This window comes from Eublepharis macularius, chromosome 1 (assembly GCF_028583425.1).
Source record: "Eublepharis macularius isolate TG4126 chromosome 1, MPM_Emac_v1.0, whole genome shotgun sequence".
Lineage (NCBI taxonomy): Eukaryota > Metazoa > Chordata > Lepidosauria > Squamata > Eublepharidae > Eublepharis > Eublepharis macularius.
In genome coordinates, this window is record NC_072790.1 from 7460574 (window position 1) to 7488331 (window position 27758).

The 27758-nt window shown below is 46.1% G+C and overlaps 1 long non-coding RNA gene across 2 annotated transcripts in view; it reads right to left on the bottom strand.

Annotated features, from left to right (window-relative positions):
• LOC129333806 (uncharacterized) overlaps positions 1 to 21727 on the bottom strand; it is a 31573-nt gene extending 9846 nt beyond the window's left edge. Inside the window, exons 1-3 of one of the 2 annotated variants that reach the window (XR_008597454.1) lie at positions 21621 to 21727; positions 14587 to 14669; positions 4773 to 4892 (exon numbers count right to left, since the gene is read on the bottom strand). This is a non-coding gene — a long non-coding RNA (uncharacterized LOC129333806). Of the gene's footprint in view, positions 1 to 4772; positions 4893 to 6787; positions 6870 to 14586; positions 14670 to 21620 lie in introns of those variants that run through there. The other variant, XR_008597455.1, reaches the window with a different exon arrangement.
• Between the last annotated feature and the right edge of the window lie 6031 nt (positions 21728 to 27758).

Sequence of the window (27758 nt, forward strand, 5' to 3'; positions counted from 1 at the left end):
CCACGCCCCCCTCTACTAGCATTCTTAATGAAAAAGCTTTCCAAATAGACTTCTCCTGCTCATAGCATGACAGAGAGGCAGTGTAGTACAGTGGTTAGTGTCCTTCCTCAGTCCTGCCAGGCTGCAATTACCCATCCAGTAGGGGATGAAGAAAAGCAGCATTAGTAAATGCTCCCTCCACTCATGCCTGCGTGAAGAAGAAGTGTGGTATATTAGTGTCCCAGGACAGACACTAATGCAGAATGCTAGTAGAGCAGTGAGAGAGTGTTCAGTGTCTCCTTGGACACTAACCAATATACCACCCTGCCTTTTCACAAAGTTTTGCCTGCAATAAGTTCGGAGGGTGTCCAAAGGCATACTCATGAGTGGAGGGAGCATTAATTAATGCTGCCTCTCTTACAGATTGCTAGAGCAGCAGTGAGATAAGTTTCAGTGTGCCCCTGCACACTAAAACTGTCTCTCACGGCTCTACTAGCATTCAGCATGAAAAAGAAGCATTGCAAAAAGGCTTCTCCCGCTCATGGCATGAGAGAGAGGCAGTGTGGTACAGTGGTTAGTGTCCTTCCCTCACTGTCCCTCCTACAATCCTGCCTGCAGTAAGTTTTCAGTATGTCCAAAGCCCCTGTGTGGGGCCGTAGAGATTCACACCCTTGCAGAACTGAGGAAAGGACACTAACCAATGAACCACACTGCCCCTGTTATACTATGAGCAGGAGAAGCCTTTTTGCAATGTTCTTTTTCATGCAGAAAGCTAGTAGAGGAGTGAGAAAATTTTCACTCTGTCCTTGGACACTAACCATTATACCACCCTGCCTCTTCACCAAGCCATCAGTAGAGTGAGCATTTATTAATACTACTTTGCTTGCAGAATGCTAGAGCTGCAGTGAGTATCTCCAAAGCCCCTATGGAGGGGGAGAGAATTGCACCGTGGCAGAACTGAGGGAAGGACACTAACCACTGTACTACACTGCCTCTCTGTTATGCCCTGAGCGCGAAAAGCCTTTTTGCGATGCTCTTTTTCATGCAGAATGCTAGTAGAGCAGTGAGAAAATGTTCAGTGTCACCTTGGACACTAACCACTATACCACACTGCCTCTTCATGGAGCCCTGAGTGGAGGGAGCATTTATTAATGCTGCTTTTCTTGCAGAATTCTAGAACATCGGTGAACTTAAACTTTACTCACTGCTGCTCTAACAATCTGCCAAAAAAGCAGCATTTATAAATGCTCCCTCCACTCATGGCTTAAAGAAGAGGCAGGGCGGTATAGTGGTTAGTGTCCAAGGACACACTGAAAATTCTCACTGTTCTACCAGCATTCTGCTTGAAAAAGAACATTGCACAAAGGCTTCTCCCACTCATGGCATAACAGAGAGGCAGTGTGGTACAGTGGTTAGTGTCCTTCCCTCAGTACTGCCAGGCTACAAATCGCCCCCCACCACCACCAATAGGGGAAGTGGACATACTACAAACTTGTTGCAGGCAGGATTGTAGGAGGGACAGTTTTAGTGTGCAAGGACACACGGGAACTTAACTCTCTGCTGTTCTAGCATTCTGGAAGAAAAGCAGCATCAATAAACGCTCCCTCCACTCATGGCTTAATGAGGAGGCAGGTTTGTATAATGGTTAGCGTCCAAAGACGCATTCAAAATTTTCTCACTGCTCTACTAGCATTCAGCATGAAAAAGATCACTGCAAAAGGGCTTCCCCCACGCGTGGTGTAACAGAGAGGCACTGTGCTACAGTGGTTAGTGTCCTTCCCTCAGTCCTGCCAGGCTGCAATTATCCCCCCCCCCACACACATAGGGGATTTGCACACACTAAAAACATACTGAAGGCAGGATTTTAGGGGGGAAAGTTTTAGTTTGCAAGGACACAAGGAACCTTAACTCACTGCTGCTCTAGCATTCTGAAAGAAAAGCAGCATTTATAAATGCTCCCTCCACTCATGGCTTAAAGACAAGGCAGGGTGGTCTAGTGGTTAGTGCCCAAGGACACGCTGAAAATTCTCACTGTTCTACTAGCATTCTGCATGAAAAGGAAGCATTGCAAAAGGGCTTCTTCCACGCATAGCATAACAGAGAGCCAGTGCGCTACATTGGTTAGTGTCCTTCCCTCAGTTCTGCAAGGGTGTAAATCTCTGCCCGCCCCCCCACACACAGTGGCTTTGAATATACTCAGAACTTGTTGCAGGCAGGATTGTAGGAGGGACAGTTTTAGTGCGCAAGAACACACAGAACCTTAACTCACTGCTGCTCTAACATTCTGCAAGAAAAGCAACACTAATAAATGCTTCCTCCATTTATGGCTTAATGAAGAGGCAGGGTGGTATAATGGTTGGTGTTCAAGGACACTTTCAAAATTTCTCACTTTTCTACTAGCATTCTTAATGAAAAAGCTTTCCAAATAGACTTCTCCTGCTCATAGCATGACAGAGAGGCAGTGTAGTACAGTGGTTGGTGTCCTTCCTCAGTCCTGCCAGGCTGCAATTACCCATCCAGTAGGGGATGAAGAAAAGCAGCATTAGTAAATGCTCCCTCCACTCATGGCTGCATGAAGAAGAAGTGTGGTATATTAGTGTCCCAGGACAGACACTAATGCAGAATGCTAGTAGAGCAGTGAGAGAGTGTTCAGTGTCTCCTTGGACACTAACCAATATACCACCCTGCCTCTTCACAAAGTTGGGCCTGCAATAAGTTCGGAGGGTGTCCAAAGGCATACTCATGAGTGGAGGGAGCACTGATTAATGCTGCCTCTCTTACAGATTGCTAGAGCAGCAGTGAGATAAGTTTCAGTGTGCCCCTGCACACTAAAACTGTCTCTCACTGCTCTACTAGCATTCAGCATGAAAAAGAAGCATTGCAAAAAGGCTTCTCCCGCTCATGGCATAAGAGACAGGCAGTGTGGTACAGTGGTTAGTGTCCTTCCCTCACTGTCCCTCCCACAATCCTGCCTGCAGTAAGTTTTCAGCATGTCCAAAGCCCCTGTGTGGGGCCGCAGAGATTCACACCCTTGCAGAACTGAGGAAAGGACACTAACCAATGAGCCACACTGCCCCTGTTATGCCATATTCTGAGCTCTACATCTAGAGGTATGTTCCTGGATGCGTAATCGCAGGGGGCATGTGGTGCAGCCAACATAAAATTGGTCGCAGTCACATATCAGGAGATAGATGACACTAGAGGTGCTGCAGGTGGAAAAAGATCTTGAACGTCGGTGAACTTAAAGTTAACTCGCTGCTGCTCTAGCAATCTGCAAGAAAAGCAGCATTAATAAATCCTCCCTCCACTCATGGCTTAAAGAAGAGGCAGGGCGGTATAGTGGTTAGTGCCCAAGGACACACTGAACATATTCTCACTGCTCTACCAGCATTCTGCTTGAAAAAGAAGCATTGCAAAAAGGCTTCTCCCACTCATGGCATAACAGAGAGGCAGTGTGGTACAGTGGTTAGTGCCCTTCCCTCAGTACTGCCAGGCTACAAATCTCCCCCCACCACCACCAATAGGGGAAGTGGATGCACTAAAAACTTATTGCAGGCAGGATTGTAGGAGGGACAGTTTTAGCGTGCAAGGACACACGGAAACTTAACTCACTGATGTTCTAGCATTCAGTAAGAAAAGCAGCATCAATAAACGCTCCCTCCACTCATGGCTTAATGAAAAGTCCAGGTGGTATAATGGTTAGTGTCCAAAGACAAACTGAAACTTAACTCACTGTTGCTCTAGAATTCTCCAAGAGAAGCATAATTAAATGCTCCCTCCAGTCATAGATTAATGAAGGGGCAGGATGGTACAGTGGTTAGTGTCCAAGTACACACTGAAAACTATCTCACTGTTGTCCTAGGATTCTGCATGAAAAAGAGTGCTGCAAAAAGTCTTTCCCCACTCACGGCATAACAGAGAGGCAGTGTTGCAAGTGGTTACTGTCCTTCCCTCATTTCTGCAAGGCTGCCAGTCTCCCCCCCCCACACACACACAAAATTACAGGCAGGATTGTAGGAGGGACAGTTTTGGTGTGTAAAGACACATGGGAACTTCTCAATGCTGTTCAGGCATTCTTCAAGAAAAGCAAAATCAAAAAGAGTCCAGTAGCACCTTTAAGACTAACCAATTTTATTGTAGCATAAGCTTTCGAATATCAAGTTTTCTTCGTCAGGTGTCAGGTATATTGTAGCTTATGCCACAATAAAATTGATTAGTCTTAAAGGTGCTACTGGACTCTTTTTGATTTTGCCACCACAGACTAACACGGCTAACTGCATCTATGACCATTCAAAAAAAGCAGCATTAACAAACGGTCCCTCCACTCATGGCTTAATGAAGAGGCTGGGTGGTATAACGGATAGTGTCCAAGGACACACTGAACATGCTCTCACTGCTCTACTAGCATTCTGCATGAAAAAGAGCATTGCAAAAAGGCTTCTCCTGCTCATGGCATAACAGAGAGGCAGTGTCGTAAACTGGCTAGTGGTTATAGTGCTTAGTGTCCAAGGATACACTGAAAATTTTCTCCCTGTTCTACGAGCATTCTGCATGAAAACGAGCACACGATAACTCAAATAAAACAAACATTACAGATCAACGGTACAATCTGCATTTCATCTACTGCAAATTTAAAGCACAACTTAGAAGTACATTCTGAAAAGTTATGCTGGATAAGTTGAATCAATTATGAACAAATATCAAATAAGCATGAATTAACAACCCAACTTTCAAGGTTCACTTGTGCATGGGTGAGGGACGTTTATGGGATATGTGTTCATTGTAATTCTTACCCGTAGGAGCAGCAGGAGTTAAAGCCATGCTTTGAAGCAAGGCTTCCGCTTCCCTTCTCTTCTCTTCTTTTCAAGGTCAGGCTTTTCTTGTACAGCAAGAGCTTCTTTCTTCTGATCCATCTGGAAGTTTTAAAATGAAAATATTTATGTGGCAGTAGACAGTTTCAAAGTTCACTTCCAAGCAAAAAAGTGGAAACAGAAAGAAGAACATCATCTGTATTTCACGGAGAAAGGCCTGTTCTTGAGAGACTGAGTAACTCCAGCATCCTTTCAATTATCTAGCAAGAGAAACTGGGGAGGAGGTGGAAATAGGAGACAAATGGCCTGTCCCGCCCAGATCTTGACCTCACTCGAGGGTGGAGGGATTGAGAGTAAAGACTGGACCTTAGTAGCACCAAGGCTCTAGAAATGACCTTAAAACTAAAAAGGGAAGGAACAGACATTCTTTTCTATGCCTCCCGGCTTCCTTGCTTTCCCTGTCATCCCTTATAACACCCATTTAACTCTGAGAGAGAGCAAGGGATAGCACTTTAGTCTACGGTCCCTATCCTTTTTCCAAAGTATCTCTCAGAACCGTTTGGGTACATTACAGCCTTCATAGCCACAGAAAAACCCTCCTCCTAGATAATTCACTTTCGTACAGTTTGTGGAAAGCCAGGAGAACGGGAGACCCAGTGGGGTAGAGCGTTTACAGGATCTGAGAGACCCAAGTTTGAATCTTCTCTCTACCATGGAAGCTTTCTGAATGACTTTGGGCCTGGCACACTCTCAGCTTAACCTGCCTCACAGGGTTGCTGTGAGGATAAAACAAGAGTCAACGAGAACACCTTGGGGAGGAAGGCAGGGTATAAATGAAATAAAGCTATAAGGATTGCTGTACAAGGACTGCAGGCTAGTTGACTGTGCATGAGGAGTTGACTGTGCATGAGGACAGTCACAGGCTGATCTCAAAGCTACCCGCATGGCTCGGCCACTTTACTATTAAATATTGTGACCCCATGTGATATTCACATGTTCCCCCAATGCCTTCGGAATGATCTCAAGTGTAAAGCTTATTTTAAAATAAGCAGGACCTTTAAAGACAGAGTCATATCCTCCTATAGATTCTCTGCCAATGTAAGCGAAATGGGACAATCTGCTTAAAAAGGTACATGTAGAAATGGCATCTGAGACTGTGAGAGTGGGGAGACAAAAGAAGGCAAAGGAATAGAGTTGTGTAGAAAACGAAAGACTCTTTGCAGGGGGCCTGTCTCTGGCTTCAAAATTAATACCTTTGAAACTGCCGGTATGAGGTATGGGGAGGTGCCGAGAGAGAGGGAGGGAGGGAGGGAGGGAGGGAGAGATTCATTCCTGAGAAAAATGCAAGGAGGCGAGTTGCCACCATGCCATGCCGCATGATAGGTTTCCAACACTATTTTCCTCTGGTTCAGAAATAAAGATCTTGGCTGCACAACAAAAGGTTTTTTCAAAGGAAAAGGACCTGGGGTGGGGGTGGCTAGGAGATATAATAAACAAAGCCATTACAATCTGTGCACATGGCAACCTCTGAACATGTACTTAAATCAGCCCCTTTTCAATTTTCAGCAAAAACCAGCCTGCAATAGGAGACACCCCCCCTCCATTGGACACAGTTAGTATTAGATTATGAAAACATTACAATGTAAAGCCCCACAAAAAGAGAAACTGAGCAGGAGAAAGCAGGCATGAGGATCTTAACATGCCTTTCTCCCTCTTACTATGAGAAATGTAAGGAGCAGCTTCTCATGCCAGGGGGAGGCTGAGCTTTCAGATGCCCAAAGCCTGCCGAGAGAGCAGTGCCCATCCTGTTGTAGCCACTCCAGATGAGAGAGAGGCAAAGGCAGGAGAAAAGCTTCCCATGCCAGGGGGTGAGTTTTCAGATGCCCCAAGCCTGCAGAGCCAGCACTGATCCGTCTGCCATTGCCCCTCTTCCTGGTCCCAAGTGACCCCTGCCCTCTCCAGCCCTGCCCCTGCACACCCTGTGCTTGAGCTCCTACCTCCAGACAGGCTCACATGTAGCCCAGCAATTCAAACCGCATTCAAAAGGCAAACGGCTCTAAGGCAGGGAGACAAACGTCCCAGAGAAAGCCCAGGCCCCGCCTCTCCTCTCCTACGGAGCCTGAGAGGAACCAAACTGCCTCCAGATGTGGGCGGGGCCTGCTAAGCCCACCAACTAGCAGGGAGAGAGAAAAGCTCAAACCACGTGCAGCTGCTGCTTCAGGAATTAAAGGGACAGTTTAGTGCAGTGCGGGGCTGGGAAAGCTCTTTAGCTTCTTGCCACAGCCCTGTTTCAAAAGACTGAAGGAACTGCTGCCCTCAACTTCCAGAGATCATCGCTGGCATTTTTAGACAAGCCCAATTTTACCCTAGAAAAAACTTTCAGAAGCCTGTGGAGGGTGTGAGTATGTGCTGTGCCTTCCTCCCCTGGAAGGGGGAATGCTGGAATAGATTTGCTATGTTTTGAAGGAGCCCTGTCACGTCCATCATTTTGATCATGTTTCTTTACACTACAAAGAGGCATTAAATAGCATGTCAGGCTAGGATCTGGGACTCCCAAGCGGAATTCCTGGGCCAGCCACACCATCTCAGCCTAACCTACCTGACAAGGTTGGGGCGGGGACAATGGAGGACAGGCAGGGTGGTATAGTGGTTAGTGTCATAGGACACACTGAACATTTTCTCACTGCTCTACTAGCATTCTGCATGAAAAAGAGCATTGCAAAAAGACTTCTCCCACTCAAGGCATGACAGAGAGGCAGTGTGGTACAGTAGTTAGTGCCCATTCCTCAGTTCTGCCAGGCTGCAAATCGCCACCCCCCCCCACAGGGGCTTTGGACATAATAAAAACTTATTGCATTAATAAATTCTCCCTCCACTCATGGCTTAATGAAGAGGCAGGGTTGTATAGTGGTTATTGTCCAAGGAAACGTTGAAAATTCTCTCACAGTTCTACTAGCATTCTGCATGCAAAAAAACTTTTCCACCCATGGCATAACAGAAAGGTAGTGTTGTACAGTGGTTAGTGTCCTTCCCTCAGTTCTGCCAGGCTGCAAATCTCCCCCCCCCCACACACACACAGGAGCTTTGGACATACTACAAACTTGTTGCAGGCAGGATTGTAGGAGGGACAGTTTTAGTGTGCAAGGACACACGGGAACTTAAACTCTCTGCTGTTCTAGCATTCTGGAAGAAAAGCAGCACTAAGAAATTCTTCCTCCATTAATGGCTGAATGAGGAGGCAGCTTGATATAATGGTTAGCGTCCAAGGACACATTGAAAATTTTCTCAGTGTTCTGCATGAAAAAGAGCATTACAAAAAGAATTTTCCTGCTCATGGCATAACAGAGAGTCAGTGTCGTACAGTGGTTAGTGTCCTTCCCTCAGTCCTGCCAGGCTGCATTTATCCCCCCCCCACACACACACAGGGGATGTGCACACACTAAAAACATACTGAAGGCAGGATTTTAGGAGAGAAAGTTTTAGTTTGCAAGGAAACAAGGAACCTTAACTCACTGCTGTTCTAGCAGTTCGGAGGGTGTCCAAAGGCATACTCATGAGTGGAGGGAGCATTGATTAATGCTGCCTCTCTTACAGATTGCTAGAGCAGCAGTGAGATAAGTTTCAGTGTGCCCCTGCACACTAAAACTGTCTCTCACGGCTCTACTAGCATTCAGCATGAAAAAGAAGCATTGCAAAAAGGCTTCTCCCGCTCATGGCATAAGAGACAGGCAGTGTGGTACAGTGGTTAGTGTCCTTCCCTCACTGTCCCTCCCACAATCCTGCCTGCAGTAAGTTTTCAGTATGTCCAAACCCACTATGGGAGGGGAGAGAATTGCACCGTGGCAGAACTGAGGGAAGGACACTAACCACTGTAGTACACTGCCTCTCTGTTATGCCATGAGTCTTTTTGCAATGCTCTTTTTCGCGCAGAATGCTAATAGAGCAGTAAGAGAGTGTTCAGTGTCTCCCTGGACACTAACCTGCCTCTTCACAAAGTTTTGCCTGCAATATGTTCTCAGTGTGTAAAAAGGCATATTCATGAGTGGAGGGAGCACTGATTAATGCTGCCTCTCTTACAGATTGCTAGAGCAGCAGTGAGATAAGTTTCAGTGTGCCCCTGCACACTAAAACTGTCTCTCACTGCTCTACTAGCATTCAGCATGAAAAAGAAGCATTGCAAAAAGGCTTTTCCCGCTCATGGCATAAGAGAGAGGCAGTGTGGTACAGTGGTTAGTGCACTTCCCTCACTGTCCCTCCCACAATCCTGCCTGCAGTAAGTTTTCAGTATGTCCAAACCCACTATGGGAGGGGAGAGAATTGCACCGTGGCAGAACTGAGGGAAGGACACTAACCACTGTACTACACTGCCTCTCTGTTATGCCATGAGTCTTTTTGCAATGCTCTTTTTCGCGCAGAATGCTAATAGAGCAGTGAGAGAGTGTTCAGTGTCTCCCTGGACACTAACCTGCCTCTTCACAAAGTTTTGCCTGCAATATGTTCTCAGTGCGTCCAAAGGCATACTCATGAGTGGAGGGAGCAATGATTAATGCTGCCTCTCTTACAGATTGCTAGAGCAGCAGTGAGATAAGTTTCAGTGTGCCCCTGCACACTAAAAATGTCTCTCACTGCTCTACTAGCATTCAGCATGAAAAAGAATTATTGCAAAAAGGCTTCTCCGGCTCATGGCATAAGAGAGAGGCAGTGTGGTACAGTAGTTAGTGTCCTTCCCTCACTGTCCCTCCCACAATCCTGCCTGCAGTAAGTTTTCAGTATGTCCAAACCCATTATGGGAGGGGAGAGAATTGCACCGTGGCAGAACTGAGGGAAGGACACTAACCACTGTACTACACTGCCTCTCTGTTATGCCATGAGTCTTTTTGCAATGCTCTTTTTCGCGCAGAATGCTAATAGAGCAGTGAGAGAGTGTTCAGTGTCTCCCTGGACACTAACCTGCCTCATCACAAAGTTTTGCCTGCAATATGTTCTGAGTGCGTCCAAAGGCATACTCACGAGTGGAGGGATAACTGATTAATGCTGCCTCTCTTACAGATTGCTAGAGCAGCAGTGAGATAAGTTTCAGTGTGCAGCTGCACACTAAAACTGTCTCTCACTGCTCTACTAGCATTCAGCATGAAAAAGAAGCATTGCAAAAAGGCTTCTCCCGCTCGTGGCATAAGAGACAGGCAGTGTGGTACAGTGGTTAGTGCCCTTCCTTCACTGTCCCTCCCACAATCCTGCCTGCAGTAAGTTTTCAGTATGTCCAAACCCACTATGGGAGGGGAGAGAATTGCACCGTGGCAGAACTGAGGGAAGTACACTAACAACTGTACTACACTGCCTCTCTGTTATGCCATGAGTCTTTTTGCAATTCTCTTTTTTGCGCAGAATGCAAATAGAGCAGTGAGAGAGTGTTCAGTGTCTCCCTCGACACTAACCTGCCTTTTCACAAAGTTTTGCCTGCAATATGTTCTGAGTGCGTCCAAAGGCATACTCATGAGTGGAGGGAGCACTGATTAATGCTGCCTCTCTTACAGATAGCTAGAGCAGCAGTGAGATAAGTTTCAGTGTGCCCCTGCACACTAAAACTGTCTCCCACTGCTCTACTAGCATTCAGCATGAAAAAGGAGCATTGCAAAAAGGCTTCTCCGGCTCAAGGCATAAGAGACAGGCAGTGTGGTACAGTGGTTAGTGTCCTTCCCTCACTGTCCCTCCCACAATCCTGCCTGCAGTAAGTTTTCAGTATGTCCAAACCCACTATGGGAGGGGAGAGAATTGCACCGTGGCAGAACTGTGGGAAGGACACTAACCACTGTACTACACTGCCTCTCTGTTATGCCATGAGTCTTTTTGCAATGCTCTTTTTCGCGCAGAATGCTAATAGAGCAGTGAGAGAGTGTTCAGTGTCTCCCTCGACACTAACCTGCCTCTTCACAAAGTTTTGCCTGCAATATGTTCTGAGTGCGTCCAAAGGCATACTCATGAGTGGAGGGAGCACTGATTAATGCTGCCTCTCTTACAGATAGCTAGAGCAGCAGTGAGATAAGTTTCAGTGTGCCCCTGCACACTAAAACTGTCTCCCACTGCTCTACTAGCATTCAGCATGAAAAAGGAGCATTGCAAAAAGGCTTCTCCGGCTCAAGGCATAAGAGACAGGCAGTGTGGTACAGTGGTTAGTGTCCTTCCCTCACTGTCCCTCCCCCAATCCTGCCTGCAGTAAGTTTTCAGTATGTCCAAACCCACTATGGGAGGGGAGAGAATTGCACCGTGGCAGAACTGTGGGAAGGACACTAACCACTGTACTACACTGCCTCTCTGTTATGCCATGAGTCTTTTTGCAATGCTCTTTTTCGCGCAGAATGCTAATAGAGCAGTGAGAGAGTGTTCAGTGTCTCCCTGGACACTAACCTGCCTCTTCACAAAGTTTTGCCTGCAATATGTTCTCAGTGTGTAAAAAGGCATATTCATGAGTGAAGGGAGCACTGATTAATGCTGCCTCTCTTACAGATTGCTAGAGCAGCAGTGAGATAAGTTTCAGTGTGCCCCTGCACACTAAAAATGTCTCTCACTGCTCTACTAGCATTCAGCATGAAAAAGAAGCATTGCAAAAAGGCTTCTCCCGCTCATGGCATAAGAGAGAGGCAGTGTGGTACAGTGGTTAGTGCCCTTCCCTCACTGTCCCTCCCACAATCCTGCCTGCAGTAAGTTTTCAGTATGTCCAAACCCACTATGGGAGGGGAGAGAATTGCACCGTGGCAGAACTGAGGGAAGGACACTAACCACTGTACTACACTGCCTCTCTGTTATGCCATGGGTCTTTTTGCAATGCTCTTTTTCGCGCAGAATGCTAATAGAGCAGTGAGAGAGTGTTCAGTGTCTCCCTGGACACTAACCTGCCTCTTCACAAAGTTTTGCCTGCAATATGTTCTGAGAGCGTTCAAAGGCATACTCATGAGTGGAGGGAGCACTGATTAATGCTGCCTCTCTTACAGATTGCTAGAGCAGCAGTGACATAAGTTTCAGGGTGTCCCTGCACACTAAAACTGTCTCTCACTGCTCTACTAGCATTCAGCATGAAAAAGGAGCATTGCAAAAAGGTTTCTCCCGCTCATGGCATAAGAGAGAGGTAGTGTGGTAGAGTGGTTAGTGTCCATCCCTCACTGTCCCTCCCACAATCCTGCGTGCAGTAAGTTTTCAGTATGTCCAAACCCACTATGGGAGGGGAGAGAATTGCACCGTGGCAGAACTGAGGGAAGGACACTAACCACTGTACTACACTGCCTCTCTGTTATGCCATGAGTCTTTTTGCAATGCTCTTTTTCGCGCAGAATGCTAATAGAGCAGTGAGAGAGTGTTCAGTGTCTCCCTGGACACTAACCTGCCTCTTCACAAAGTTTTGCCTGCAATAAGTTCTGAGTGCGTCCAAAGGCATACTCATGAGTGGAGGGAGCACTGATTAATGCTGCCTCTCTTACAGATTGCTAGAGCAGCAGTGAGATAAGTTTCAGGGTGTCCCTGCACACTAAAACTGTCTCTCACTGCTCTACTAGCATTCAGCATGAAAAAGAAGCATTGCAAAAAGGCTTCTCCCGCTCATGGCATAGGAGTGAGGCAGTGTGGTACAGTGGTTAGTGCCCTTCCCTCACTGTCCCTCCCGCAATCCTGCCTGCAGTAAGTTTTCAGTATGTCCAAACCCACTATGGGAGGGGAGAGAATTGCACCGTGGCAGAACTGAGGGAAGGACACTAACCACTGTACTACACTGCCTCTCTGTTATGCCATGAGTCTTTTTGCAATGCTCTTTTTCGCGCAGAATGCTAATAGAGCAGTGAGAGAGTGTTCAGTGTCTCCCTGGACACTAACCTGCCTCTTCACAAAGTTTTGCCTGCAATATGTTCTCAGTGTGTAAAAAGGCATATTCATGAGTGGAGGGAGCACTGATTAATGCTGCCTCTCTTACAGATTGCTAGAGCAGCAGTGAGATAAGTTTCAGGGTGTCCCTGCACACTAAAACTGTCTCTCACTGCTCTACTAGCATTCAGCATGAAAAAGAAGCATTGCAAAAAGGCTTCTCCCGCTCATGGCATAAGAGACAGGCAGTGTGGTACAGTGGTTAGTGTCCTTCCCTCACTGTCCCTCCCACAATCCTGCCTGCAGTAAGTTTTCAGTATGTCCAAACCCACTATGGGAGGGGAGAGAATTGCACCGTGGCAGAACTGAGGGAAGGACACTAACCACTGTACTACACTGCCTCTCTGTTATGCCATGAGTCTTTTTGCAATGCTCTTTTTCGCGCAGAATGCTAATAGAGCAGTGAGAGAGTGTTCAGTGTCTCCCTGGACACTAACCTGCCTCTTCACAAAGTTTTGCCTGCAATATGTTCTCAGTGTGTAAAAAGGCATATTCATGAGTGGAGGGAGCACTGATTAATGCTGCCTCTCTTACAGATTGCTATAGCAGCAGTGAGATAAGTTTCAGGGTGTCCCTGCACACTAAAACTGCCTCTCACTGCTCTACTCGCATTCAGCATGAAAAAGAAGCAAACTGTAAAGCTTAGATAAAATCCAAACTGAAACATAGCAATAAACTCATTAAAAATAAACAGCTGCAGGCAATCAATCAAAAGCTGGAGACTCAAAAAAATCACTATACAGGACACGGCCTAATACCACTGGGAATGTTGTTTGGACCATCTTCCCCCTCTATTTTTTCTTTGGACAGCCTCACAACCATCAGATGAAATCACAATGTCTCTGCTTAAGACTGTTGTCCAAGCAGAGGGTCTTTTGGACAGTCTGAGCAGCAGACACACCTCGCTCAGCACACCTTGCTTTGAACCTTATTTCAAAGAACAGAAGTGAAACAGGGTGCTCTAAAAAGTGGCACTTACTGAAGTGGAATCATTGCACTTGAGCTTCTTGATCAAAATCGTTACTGGGAAGATTTTTATAGCGTTTTCATATAACTCTTAAAGCAGACTACAAAATCCATTAAAATGCAAATTAGCAAAAATGCCTTCCTCCACAATATCTACATGAAATCAGGTTCAAATCATCTAAGCAGAGGCTAAATGGCCCTCTGACAGCAATGCTGATTCTATGAACCAAAGCAGAGCATGAGGGGGAGGGCAGGAAGGGTTGCATCAGTGCATAGTTCTCGTGGCCCTTTCTTACATGCCCAGGGAGATGTCAATCACCATTTGGGAGTCAAGAAGCAATTTTCTCCAAGCCAGTTTGGCCAGGAATCCAGGATGTTTTTTGCCGTCTTCTGGGCATGGAGCAGGGTTCACTCGGGGTGTAGGAGGGTTAGTTGTGAACTTCCTGCATTACGCAAGGGGTTGGACTAGATGACCCTGGAGATCCCTTCCAACTTCCTCCAAGCAGCAAGAAATATTTGTATTCGTATGTGGTAGGGTGCTTTCATTGTCAAAACCAGAATTGTCTAGAATAAAAATAACATTGTGGGTAAAACTTTCAATTTAATCATGGCTCCTTTTCCCCCAAAATTGACAAGTTGATTTTCTCCCATCTCACTAGATCGCTTATAATTTCATTCCAGTTCTTAATATAATTATTTTGATACAACATACAATTCATATTTTCAAAACAATACCCAAATATTTTACTTTTTTCTCAATTCCAACTCAGCCATTCTCTCAAGTTCTATTCAAATATTTGTATTGAAGAATGGAGAGCGCATCACTATCATATCTGTATCTTCATTTCATATACACTTTTATATAAATTATTACACTGATCAAGGAGAAAGTGCTTAAGTAAAAAGACAGCAAAGTATTTACCGACTCCATGGCTGAAAGTAGCAGTTAGCAGGCCGTGGATAAAATCCAAAAGGACGTCCCCTCCTCCAACCAAGTTCTGTATCCTGAAAGGCAAAAGTTAGCTGGTATAAATATTAAGACTTGTAGGCCGACCCTCGGGGGCGGGGGGGGAGCATGTTAAAATTACTCTGCCTGATAAATCCATAAAAATCTCTTCTGAATTCTATTCTTGCGGTGCTTTGCTATTTCGACAGCCCATTATTAGGACGGGTAGAAAAACACTGCCAAGAGGGAGTGTAATTAAAGTGTCATAAATATATATTAGTGATAGAAAAGGGTTTCCTGGCTCGAGGCCTGACCACAGGTCCCTTCACAAATGACCGCAATCTCACTGTCACGGTTGTGCTCCTACCTCCAAGATGCAATTTCTTCTCAGAAAAGGGTTCAGATTCAAAAACAGAGAAGAGTGCAAATAATAGTTGACAAAATCCTGTCAAAAATCCAGGCTAAAATGAAGACATTTGCCTTCCTTGTTTGGGGCAGAGAGCATTTAAAAACAAAAAACATTGCCATTTAATTTGCACAAACCCTTGCAATGATGCTGATTGCAATAACACAGTAGGCTGCAATAAGTTTTACAAGACCAGAAAATTGGACACAATGCTCACAAGAATCAAGAGAAAGGGATACAATTTCTCCTACAAAGAAAAAAAATTACCACTGCAAATAAACTTTGAATTTATTTACTGTCCAAGTTTAAAAACACAAGCAGTAACCGATGCTATCAACCCAAGTTGGTGCTTACAAATGTGCGTTATGTGCCATCAAGTCACTTCCGACCGATGGCAACCCTATGAAGGAAGGACCTCCAAAACGTACTATTGTTAATTGAGTTGGTCAGATCTTGCAAACTAGTGGAAGAGGCTTCCTTTATTGAGCCAAGCCATTTCCTTTTAGTTCTTCCTCTTCTCCCACTGTCTTGCACATTCCCTAGCATTACTGCATTTTCCAGTGAGTCTTTCTTCTTAATTGTACCTACTTTACAACTATCCCATACTAGCCATTCACTACAAACAGTAAGAGGAGAAATAAAATACCCCCTCCTTTTAAAATATTACCCTTATAGATTTAAAAAAAACCTAACCACTACCAAAAAGAATATCTGCTGTCTGCTTTTACTATTCTAGAAGAAGCAGAGAAGCCAGCTGTTAAGTAAAAAAAGCCAACACTAACTTATAAAAGGAAAAGATTTGTGCATTTGAAAGCTACATGTACAATCTTTACTAGAGAAAGAATGCAGGAAAAATTACATTTGAGCAATGCAATAATTAGGGCTACGGAATGGTCTGAAGGTACCTGATGCAGTTCTGTTGCAGGTTTAGTTTGGCAAGAGCCCTTGGAAGGGAGAACACGTGTGACCCCTACGTAATCCTCCAAGGAAAGCATTAAATTTGACAAAAACAATACAAGTGAGAGTCCCCATCTTCAGAGGCAAGCATTCATATGCTCACTAAGCTACAAAGCTCTGAGAAATTAGCTTCAATTGTGCATCTTGATAGTGAAACCACCATCAATGCTGTAGAGCAAGAATTGTAAAGTACTTTGTACAGCTAGACATTTAAACAATAAAGAGGTTTGATGCTTTCAGAGAGACAATGAACAACATATCCTTCCCCAAACCAGCTATGCCATTTAGCCAAGGAAGAATTCTCTCGGGTTTGAAAAATAACTAGTTTTCTTGTAACTATGGGTGGAAACCACTGCATGGCAATGTCTGTGTATTTGCCTAATTCCAACCACGTCATATATGCCAGTACAACAGAGTCAAGAGCATTGATAAAATATGAAATTGAACTCACGTGCTGCAATGCATACAAGCTGATCTCGACAGCAGAAGGATAAAAACTATGCCAAGCCAAGTACAGAACAGTACATTTTACAAAAAACAAAGCAACATGCATTTTTAATGTTGCACTTCTATTTCTGTTAGCTGCCGGGGGGATCTTTTGTGGTTCTAAAGAGAAAGCAGGCTGTGTGCCATATTGAGAAGAAAACAGAGCAGGTAAAACAACACATTTGATCATGCCAACCAGGCACAACCAGTTTGTGGTATTGGTTAAGCGTGTGGATTTGGTTCCACTTGAAGCCAGCTGGGTGACCTTGGGTCAGTCACAGCTCTTTCAGAGCTCTCTCAGCACCACCTACCTCACAGGGCGATTGTTGTGGGGACAATAGCAACATACTTTGTACACCGCTCTGAGTGGTGTAAAGTTGTCCTGAGGGGTGGTATATAAATCCTATGTTATTGTTATTGTTGTTGTTGTTATACAGGCTTACAAAGATTACAGAACTTGCAAAAATTACACTTTTTAAGGCACAATTTTTAAGTCTCCGCCACTCTTCTTTGATTGTTGTGTTGTATATTCCCCTAACTCATGAGGTTATCTTGCTTTACCTTCACAACAACGCTGTGAGGTAATAAAGACAAGGAGAGATTCTCCCCAAGGTCTATAGTGAGCCCAATATAGTGCCTTAATATAAATTTGAATTCAGGTCTTCACAGTCAAATATTCTATGCCTGTATTTTTAAATTCTTCTATGAGCTTCTGAAAGGATTTGAGTTAAGCTCTTAGTTACACAAAACTTCAGTCTATGACATCTGAACAGTACGAGGTGCTCACAACTCAAGAAGTTTAACGTCACTGGGTTGGCACATCAATGCTGGGCTGTTAGTCACCATTCTAGTATTAAGAACTGATATTTTATTCTGCAGTCCCAGATCCCATTTATGCATGTATTTTCAAAAGATGTAGGGCAGAAAATTTTGTGGTATTTAGTTTTCTACAGCAAATTTTCCATGACTAAAGATTCATTGTTTCATCAAACTAACAACAGTGAACGAATGCCACTGCCAACACAGTATTAAGCAAGTTCGGCAGTGTCCAAGTTGAGATTAATGTTTCTACATGACTATCCCTAGAAAGAATGTATGAGTGTGTACAGGTATGTTTTATTGACTTGAAAATGGGGCGCAGTGGCACAAACGCATACAATAATCCAAATTAAAAAATCAAGTTTTTAAACTGGCTGCTGCACAAGTCAAATCAAAACTGAAATTCAGATTTTTATCTATGTCTCATCTCACATGGCAAATGGGATACTTCGATCACCGACCTGATATGGAACTAACAAGCAATGCGAATGATGCTGAGGAGGGTGAGAGTCCAACAGAGGCCTCCCTACAAGACGGTTGCATTCTGTTGAAACAGATGAGTAGGAAACTTTTTATGCTCGTTTTGTGGTGTGCTAAAGTTAGTGTTAATCAATTTTAGCACGCCCCAAATCAATCAATTTTTTTCAAAGATTTAAACAATGTAACAGAAGTGCATGCAATATTGCCTTAAACTTTACAAGTATTACTCGAATAACAATAATTTCCAGATAAAGTTTGAATGTAAATGTAAAAAATAAAACACACTGTTTTTTTCCATAATCAAATATTTCAGTTCAAGAATTTGTTGCTAGGGGGCATAAAATGAACATGGGGTATATTTAAAGGTTTACTAAATGAAAGTCAAAACAAATGTGCTAAAACAGATCACATTCTGTTTAGAGCATCCAAATGTTTTGCAGAGAAATTCTGGAAATGTTTTATTTTCAGAAATCCCGCATCTTTTTCCCCCCTCTCACTCAGGACAATGTTTTCACACTTTACAATGCTTCCTTGCCAGGTCTGAGAACGAATGCTGCTGGGACACCTGGAACGGTGTGCATACTGGTGGTGGTGGACAGCGCTAGCAATTCGTAGCTGACTGATGGTGCTGGAGTCTGCATAGTGATTTAGGTCTTCTTTGGAAGTCTCTCACCCAATTAGTAACCGAGGCTAACCCTGCTGAATGTCCAAGATCTGAAGAGGTGGGGCTTGCCTGCGCTATCCATGTCAAGGTACCATACATATTACTCACATTTATTGGGGGGGGGGGAACAGTAACTCTCTGTAGTATTGTGGGTCAGGACAGTGTTTCAAACATGGTTGACAGTCTTTACCGAACAGCCACGTTTGCTGAACAAATCTATACATGTCCTGGATCTACAGCACATTGTAATGGGAGCTTTTGCTCACATTTTATCTGCAAGCCTGAATCAAGGCCATATATGACACCGCTTGGTATTTTTTAGTAGAAATTAGCTCTTTTCAAAATTTACTTACAAACTACGTCCTCCAAAGGGTCTTATTTTCTGACCGCCTCCAATGCTTAGCAGCTCTAATATGGACTCTGAAATTAAAGAACTAGGAGGCACTTTCTTCACCAGCACCACCAACAGTGAGGTTATTAACTAGAACAGAGGATATTTGAGGAAAGAGAAATGCGCCTTGTGTGTCTTACTTAATGGTGTCCAGTTTTAAGAAAACATCAACAAGTAAAACAAATTAATTGCTCAAAGCTTCACACCAGTCCACCTTAGCCAAGAACTCAGAAGGCACACCCCAGAAGGTCACTGAGCACCCAATCTTCCCCCTTAGCTTGGCCTCTCTCTGCAGATCAAGACAGCCACGAGCTGATCAGTGTTGGCCACCTGATTTCCCCATCGTGGAACACATTCAGATGCTTTGGTTAGGGCTGCTGAGTCCCACGAACAGTCACTGCCTGGCACATGTGTCAACCTGTCCCACACTGAACACCACTGCCCTAACACAGAGACCAAAATAATCAATGGATGTCAAACAGGCACACACAACGCCCCCATTAACAAGCAGCCTAGGATTTATACAACACAAGGCAGAATTAAAAACACATAACACCAAACCACCCTTTGGTCAAGCTTCTCTGACAAGTCTGAAGAGTCTCACATGGAAGCCTTTTTAGGCTGAAGTTCACTGCCTTTCCAGCATACCGCATGTGCTTTGCTCCACTTCTCCCCTCCCCCCACTCAACACCAGAGAATATAATGGCCTTTAAACCAATCAGGGATATTTGCAAGCTTCACAAAAAAGAATTTAGTAACATGCAGTGGCCTGGTCAGCTTTTGCCTCCAAAGCTAACTCCCATTACTCTAAATGAACCCTCAAAGCAGCACACACCCATGAACCTGAACACTACGGGGAGCCCTAAAAAGAAGGCTTGCCTAAGCAAGACACGTGGCAGCACCTTGGTGATAGTAGACAAAAAGGAGAACACTCTCACATTCCTGACAAGGCAACAAGAGCAAACCACACTCAGGTCCTGAATGTTAAATTCATTTAAATATTGCATAAAACCAATTCTCTAGAAGGATTTATCCCTAAAAGGGCAAGGGAAATATAAAACTAAAATTCTTCCATTACTCGTATTGCTTTGAATTAAAAAGAGGAGGTAGACACAGCTTGCTTGTGTACATGAGTAGACAAAGCATTTGCAGTTCAATGACCTGGAAAAATGCTCACATGTGGCTCACAGCCACAACTCTGTCTTTGGGTGCTACAACTCTGAAGATGCCAGCCACAGCTGCTGGCGAAACGTCAGGAACTACAATGCCAAGACCACAGCTATACAGCCCGAAAAATCCACAACAACCATCATTCTCCGGCCGTGAAAGCCTTCGACCACAATTCAGTGTTTGCACAAAATGAAGCACTGACGTCTGGACTAAATGAAGCTCCTCCCTCTAAATCAAGCCTTCCAAGCCACTTTTTTATCAATAGAAAATTGTCTCAAAATAGCCTCTTCATTCTTGAGAAAGAAATCCTGATTTAGCATGATGCTCTGAACAATTATACTGCATTGAAATTGGATGGTCTAGCTGTTTTGCTGCCACAAACTAACAAGGCAAACTCCTTTGAAGCCTCACACAAGCCAACTGATCCCAACACCAAAAGGAGATGTTTACCAGTGCAATCCTACACAGAGTTACACCGGTCTAAGCCCATTGAAGTCAATGGCCTTAGACTGGAGTAACTCTCCATAGGATTGCACTGTACATTTACTAGCAAAGGAATGTTTTGGTTGCACCCTCCCTCTCTCCCCCCCCCAATTGCATCTTCTCTCTCCTCCCCTCCTCTTCTATATTTGACCAGTTTCTGTACCATGCATCTGACGAAAAGAACTTGATTCTCGAAAGCTTATGCTACAATAAACTTGGTTACTCTTAAAGGTGCTACTGGACTCTTTTTGATTTTCCTTTAAATCAAGCCTTCCAAGCCACTTTTCACTCTTCATTCTTGAGAAAGAAATCCTGATTTAGCATGATGCTCTGAACAATTATTTTTTTTCCTTTTTTTCCTTTTACAATGAGATGCCCAAGCCTTGAGAAAACTTTGAAGCAAATATTCTTTAAGAAAAGCTGGAAGTGATTTGCTTAAGGCCACTTAGTCTTTAATATCCAATTTTCTGCCAATATTGGCTCCCAAAGCTATCTACAATAATTAAAATCCACCACAAAGATAAAATGTATTAGTAAATCGACACCTGTTTGGGGCATGTTCTGAATGCCCTCCTCCTTGAGGCTTGTCTGGCACCTGCTTCACTTTCTTTTAGGCGTCAGGCTAAAACACACAAGTTTGTCCATGCTTTTTAAGGGGTGGGTAGGTGGGTGGGTTTGCCAGATTTTTAATGGTCTGATTCTGCTTTATGGATAGGTCTTATGCTGCTTATGTCCAGTGGCTGGCTTTTAATGGCTTGTTGGAATATTAGGGTGATTTTACTGGTGAGCTGCCTCGAGCAGGACTCTGAAGAGGCGGCACAGAAACCTTGTAAATAAATGAAATTCTGCATACATTTAAAATACTACATTGACAGTAGCACTACATGCTATTGCAACATTTATGCCATTTAGGAGGATGGGAATGTCACAAATCCCAAAGAGCCAACAACACCCAACGAGTTGGGAATCTCTAGTCTGACCAAACAACTCTCCACCCATCACTTCCAAAGAGATGCAAGCAAAAACTCATCATTTTTCAACTGTGGAGTTAACCCCAAGAGGTTTCTAGCACACAAGAGGCATGCATGGCTCTGACAGAACCCCAAGCAAGGGAGATGCTTCAGGATGTGAAATTGAAAGAGTGAGTTACATACCGAGGTTGTACCAGACGCTCATCTCACCGGTGAGGGTTCTTGCTGTAATAATGGTTTGCCTCTCCTGCAAAGTCATCCAATTCCATTTTGCAATGCAGCTTCATGTGGAATTTTAGATCATGATCTTCATCCCAGGCTCTTACTTTGATTCTGTCAATGGAGATATGGCACTCATTGAAAACGACACACAAGGAAAAAGACTGTGGTTCCAAGACACTGCAGCCACAAGGGCAAGAGCACAACACCCCCTCAGACCAACAGTGTCAGAGTACCCCAAACGTGGGCTGAACTGTTCGGCCTGGATGTCAAAGGCCGTCTAGAAGAAAAAACCTCTCACATTTTAAACTCTGTCCTTCCTGCCAGGGGCCCAGGGCAGCACACACAATTTGCTAAACCAGATTTGGTATGGGCAACGTCTTCTTTGCCTTATAGGCAGGTTAAGCAGACAACAAAGAACTAGCCAGTGAGCCCCTGGGCCCATGGTGTATCTCACAGAGCTGTTGTGCAGAAGAAACAGAGGAGAACAACGTATGCTGCTTTGGGCCTCCAATGGGGAGAATGGTGAGATATAAATGAAACAAACAAACTCATGGAGCAGGGTAGCAGGGAGAATAAAATGTTTAGGCAAATGCCTTGGGCCCTGACCAGGATGGCCTAGGCTAGCCTAGTCCCAGAAGCTGAGCAACACTGCCCTGGTCTATTACATGGCTGGGAGACCACCGAGGAAGTCTTAGGTCGCTACACAGAGACAGGCAATGGCAAACCACCACTGTCCACCTCTTGACTTGAGAACTCTATGAGGGTTTGCTGTCTGTCAGCTCTGCACTTCCCACTCAGTGACTTGGAGACAGAACCGAAAGCTCATGAAGTGATCCTGTGCACCTCTGCAAAGAGAAAGTGAAAGGCTTCTTGGGGAGGACGTGGGATAGCCAGGGGCTTTCAAGTACCTGTTCAAAAGCAACTGCCATAAAGCCACAGCTACGCTATTCTATGACATTGCTTTGTTTTCTTACAGGAACTCAGCAGGTGGCCTGGAGTCAGCTGCTCCACTGGGGCCCACCTCCCCAGCTGTATTGTGGGGACAATAATATACCGACTTTGTTCACTGCTCTCTAAGCAGGCACCAATCTGTCCAGAAGGACACTACATGAGCACACTGCTGTTGTTGCTGTAGTTACCTCTACTTCGTGCATAATTTTTAAAACCTCCATCATGTCCCCCTTGACTTCTCTCTTTTAAAAAATCATTCCTTATCATGGGAAATAGTTGTCTGTGCTGCTTGTAGATGAACTGAAGTTCATCTGGGTGGGCCAGTAAACATCTGAGTAAAAATGTCACATTCCCTCATTAGAACACTGAAAAAGGCAGAAAAACCCTGAAAGCCAACGAGAGGACACAATTTTGCCCACAAGCAAGGGGTGCTGAGCAGTAACCAGCATTGACCGGATGGCCCTTTAGGAATTTGGAAGGGAACTTGATACAAGTGAAAGCTTGAGCAGCAATCCTTGGTGCCCAGCAGCTTGTTAGGGTCAGGTTTAATAATCATGAAAAAGGCTCATAAACAGACAGCAGTTTCAGCAGTAAAAACTGGTGTGACCTTGTGGTTAAGGGGACCTGGAAGTAGCAAGCTAGAGAAAGCATGAAAGAGCAAATGGAGCAGTGCAAAGACTAATCGCCTCCATTCATTCCCAGGAGCCTCAAGAGAATCTGCTCTCATCTCTTTAAAACATCTCCACTGATCCTTGTCACTGACTCAGTCCCTTGCCTTTCTCCCCCATCCTCCCCCCCCCTTTGCAGACTTACAGTGAAATCTTAAACAGAGTGAATCCAGTCTAAGCCCACTGAAATCAGAGGGCTGAGACTGGACTAACTCTGCTTAGGATTTCACAGTTAGAATATTGGGGATAACCCGATCTGCATCCTTGACCCAGGAATTCTGAGCAGAAGACACAACAACAAATACCGTCAGTAGAAAAGAACAGAAGAGGCCAGAAACATGAAGCCAGAGCAAGGTTCCCTTCTTAAATGTGGGTGTATGGTGCCCTCAAGTCACAGCTCACTCAAGGCGACCCCCGGGGGGGGGCTTTCACGGCAAGAGAGTCACAGAGGTGGTGCGCCACTGCCTGCCAATGCAGCCCTGGGCTTTGCCGGACGTCTCCCATCCAATGACTAACCAAGGCCGACCCTGCTTGGCTTCTGAGACCAGATAAGATCAGGCTCACCTGGGCTAGCCAGGTCAGGGCACAACCCTTAAAAACAGAACTGGAAATGCAAACCTAATCAACAAGGGGCTGCAGAAGGAACCAGATCAACGATGCCAAATGTAGCGCAGATATTGGGAACCATTGCAAGCCCCTGCTCCCTGCAACATGAAGGGAAAAAGTCTAGGCCGTCCCCTCTAGAGGAGCTGCTTTTTCTGGCACTGACCAGCGGGTGGGCGACCAAGGGAAGTAGTCACAACCCGCCCCCCAGGCTAAGGCTGCCCCACGGCGGAGGGCCAGGCGGCTCCTTTGCTCCGAGGCCCGAGCGAGTCTTCCCCCCTTCCCCTCTTGGCCAGTGCTGGCGGCGGGCCTTGCCCCTCGGGACTCCCCTCGTCCCTCGCAGGGCCAGCCAAGGGGGCCGAAGGGGCTTGGGGGCTGCCCGCCCGCCCGCCTTTTCCGCCGCTCTTTCGGCAGCGGCGGCTTCCCCCAACACTCCCAGAAGGCGCCGGCCTGGGCAGGGGGCGCCCCTCGGCTGACGGAGCTCGCTTACCTGAGCTCGCGTGCCGGCTGGACGGGGCGCTCGCCGACGCCGGCGAGCCCGGGGATGTCCTCCGCGGGGGGCCCGAGCGAGAGAGGCACGCGCTGCGGCCCTCAGGCAAGGCCACGAGACCAAAGCTTCCCGCGCGGCCTTTTCGCAGCCGCCTCGGGCGCCACGTGGCGCGCGGGGCCAAGATTCCTCTGCTGAAGGCGGCGGAGGGCCGGGCCGGGCGGGAAAGCAGCCGCCGCAGCAGGTCCCCCGTCTCCCAGCCCGCGCTGCGCCCTCGGCAAGGCTGCCCCGTAGAGGCCCGTAAACGGGGAAGGGGCGGCAGGGCGCGCGGGCGACAAGCCCTGCCAAGCGCAGGCGTGAAGGCGGCGGCTGGGAACTCCTCCTCCCCCCTCCCTCCCTCCCTCCCGTGGCGGCTCTCGCGGGAGCCTGGCTGGCTGGTTGCTTGGCTGCGGCCCTCTTTCCTCGTTGCCCAAACCGGGCGCTTCATTCCCAGCCAAAGGCCATCGAAGCGCAAGAAAGAGGGGCGCCCAAAACGCCTGTAAGAAGCGGGCTAGCACTGGAGCATCTCAGAGCACCAGCCCCTCTGGGGCATGGAAGTGCTTCATTTCAAAGATCCGGGCCCATAGCCCACCCGCGGAGGGTTGCCAGCTCCAGGGTGGGAAATTCCTGGAGATTTGGGAGGCGGAGCCTGGAGAGGGAAGGGACCTCAGCAGGATAGAATGCCATAGAGGCCTCCCTCTAAAGCAGCCAGTTTTTCCAGGGGACCTGCACTCTGTCACCTGCAGGCCCGTGGAAATTCCAGGAGATATCCAGCCACCACCTGGAGGCTGGCAACCCTATGCAGCAAATGAAAAAGCGCACAGCAGAATTGGCTGCCGATTTAGAAATAACCTCCTGGCACCTCCTGACCCTCTTTGCTGAGAAGCATAATTCCAGAGGGGCAGCAGTGCCGGCTGTTTTAGCACACCCTTGTAAAATAAAACAGAATTCTTTTTCTTCCAGGCAAGAGAGATGTCAGATTCGACTGCTCCTCTCTCTTCAAGTGCGCATGCTGCAGTGTCTACAATGTATTTTGTTTTCTCAGTGCAGAACTGGCACTTCCTGGATACAGAATTTCAAAACTTTTTGAAAATGTGAATGGGCAGTTAGAAGCTGGAGTTGGTTACTTATTCCCAGTTCCTTCTTCGCACTTCCTTATTCCTTATTCGTTATTCTCAAAGCCAAAGAAAAATATTGTGGGAAAACTGAAAAGCTCTACACTCCAAAATGAAGTTTGGAGGGGCACATATTATACACCTTCATATTCACAAGACTCAGCACTCTAAGCGGACCTATACTGGGTCATCCTACAAAACCCAGACCTTGAGTAAACAGCTTCAAAACAGGATGCCCCCAGAACAATTCAATAAGAAGAAACGGGCAGCAGCCGCAGGAGGAAAGAACTTTGGATCACCCCAAATCACACCGGTCTGAAGTCCAGAGCCTGTCCCCCACAAGTTGACATGTGCTGGTGCTGATCCAGTCTCTGGTTCTGGACCCAAGGCCTCGCATGTGGCCTGTCTCCAAGCACCCAGTATTAGACCTTTTTTTTCAATAAGGAAGGGGTGAAAATATAAGCCCCCTGCAACACCAAATAATCTTTGGATCACCCCAAATCACACACCCCTGAACTCCAGAGCCTGTCCCCCACAAGAGGACATGTGCTGGTGCTGATCCAGTCTCTGGTTCTGGACCTAAGGCCTCGCTACTGGCCTTCCTCCCAGCACCCAGTATTACACATGTTTTTAAATAGAGAAGTGGTACAAATATAAGCCCCCTGCAACCCCAATTAATCTTTGGATCACCCCAAATCACACACCCCTGAACTCCAGAGACTGTCCCCCACAACAGGACATGTGCTGGTGCTGATCCAGTCACTGGTTCCGGACCTATAAGCCCCCATTATTACACATGGCTTTGACTATGGAACTGGTGAAAATATAAGCCCCCTGCAACCCCAAATAATCTTTGGATCACCCCAAATCACACAGATCTGAACTCCAGAGCCTGTCCCCCACATGTTGACATGTGCTGGTGCTGATCCAGTCTCTGGTTCTGGACCTAAGGCCTCGCATGTGGCCTGACACCAGACAGCCAGTATTAGAATTTTTTTAATAAGGAAATGGTGAAAATGTAAGCCCCCTGCAACCCCAAATAGTCTTTGGATCACCCCAAATCACACACCCCTGAACTCCAGAGACTGTCCCCCACAAGTTGACATGTGCTGGTGCTGATCCAGTCTCTGGTTCTGGACCTCAGGTCTCGTATGTGGCCTGCTTCCAAGCACCCATTATTACACATGGCTTTGACTATGGAACTGGTGAAATATAAGCCCCTTGTAACCCCAAATAATCTTTGGATCACCCCGAATCACACAGATCTGAACTCCAGAGCCTGTCCCCCACTAGAGGACATGTGCTGGTGCTGATCCAGTCTCTGGTTCTGGACCCAAGGCCTCGCATGTGGCCTGTGTCCAAGCACCCAGTATTAGACCTTTTTTTCAATAAGGAAGGGGTGAAAATATAAGCCCCCTGCAACACCAAATAATCTTTGGATCACCCCAAATCACACACCCCTGAACTCCAGAGCCTGTCTCCCACAACAGGACATGTGCTGGTGCTGATCCAGTCACTGGTTCTGGACCTATAAGCCCCCATTATTACACATGGCTTTGACTATGGAACTGGTGAAAATATAAGCCCCCTGCAACACCAAATAATCTTTGGATCACCCCAAATCACACACCCCTGAACTCCAGAGACTGTCCCCCACAAGAAGACATGTGCTGGTGCTGATCCAGTCTCTGGTTCTGGACCTATAAGCACCCATTATTACACATGGCTTTGACTATGGAACTGGTGAAAATATAAGCCCCCTGCAACACCAAATAATCTTTGGATCTCCCCAAATCACACAGATCTGAACTCCAGAGCCTGTCCCCCACATGTTGACATGTGCTGGTGCTGATCCAGTCTCTGGTTCTGGACCTAAGCCCTCGCATGTGGCCTGCCACCAGACAGCCAGTATTAGAATTTTTTTTAATAAGGAAATGGTGAAAATGTAAGCCCCCTGCAACCCCAAATAGTCTTTGGATCACCCCAAATCACACACCCCTAAACTCCAGAGACTGTCCCCCACAAGTTGACATGTGCTGGTGCTGATCCAGTCTCTGGTTCTGGACCTCAGGTCTCATATGTGGCCTGCTTCCAAGCACCCATTATTACACATGACTTTGACTATAGAACTGGTGAAAATATAAGCCCCCTGCAACCCCAAATAATCTTTGGATCACCCCAAATCACACACCCCTGCACTCCAGAGACTGTCCCCACAAGTTGACATGTGCTGGTG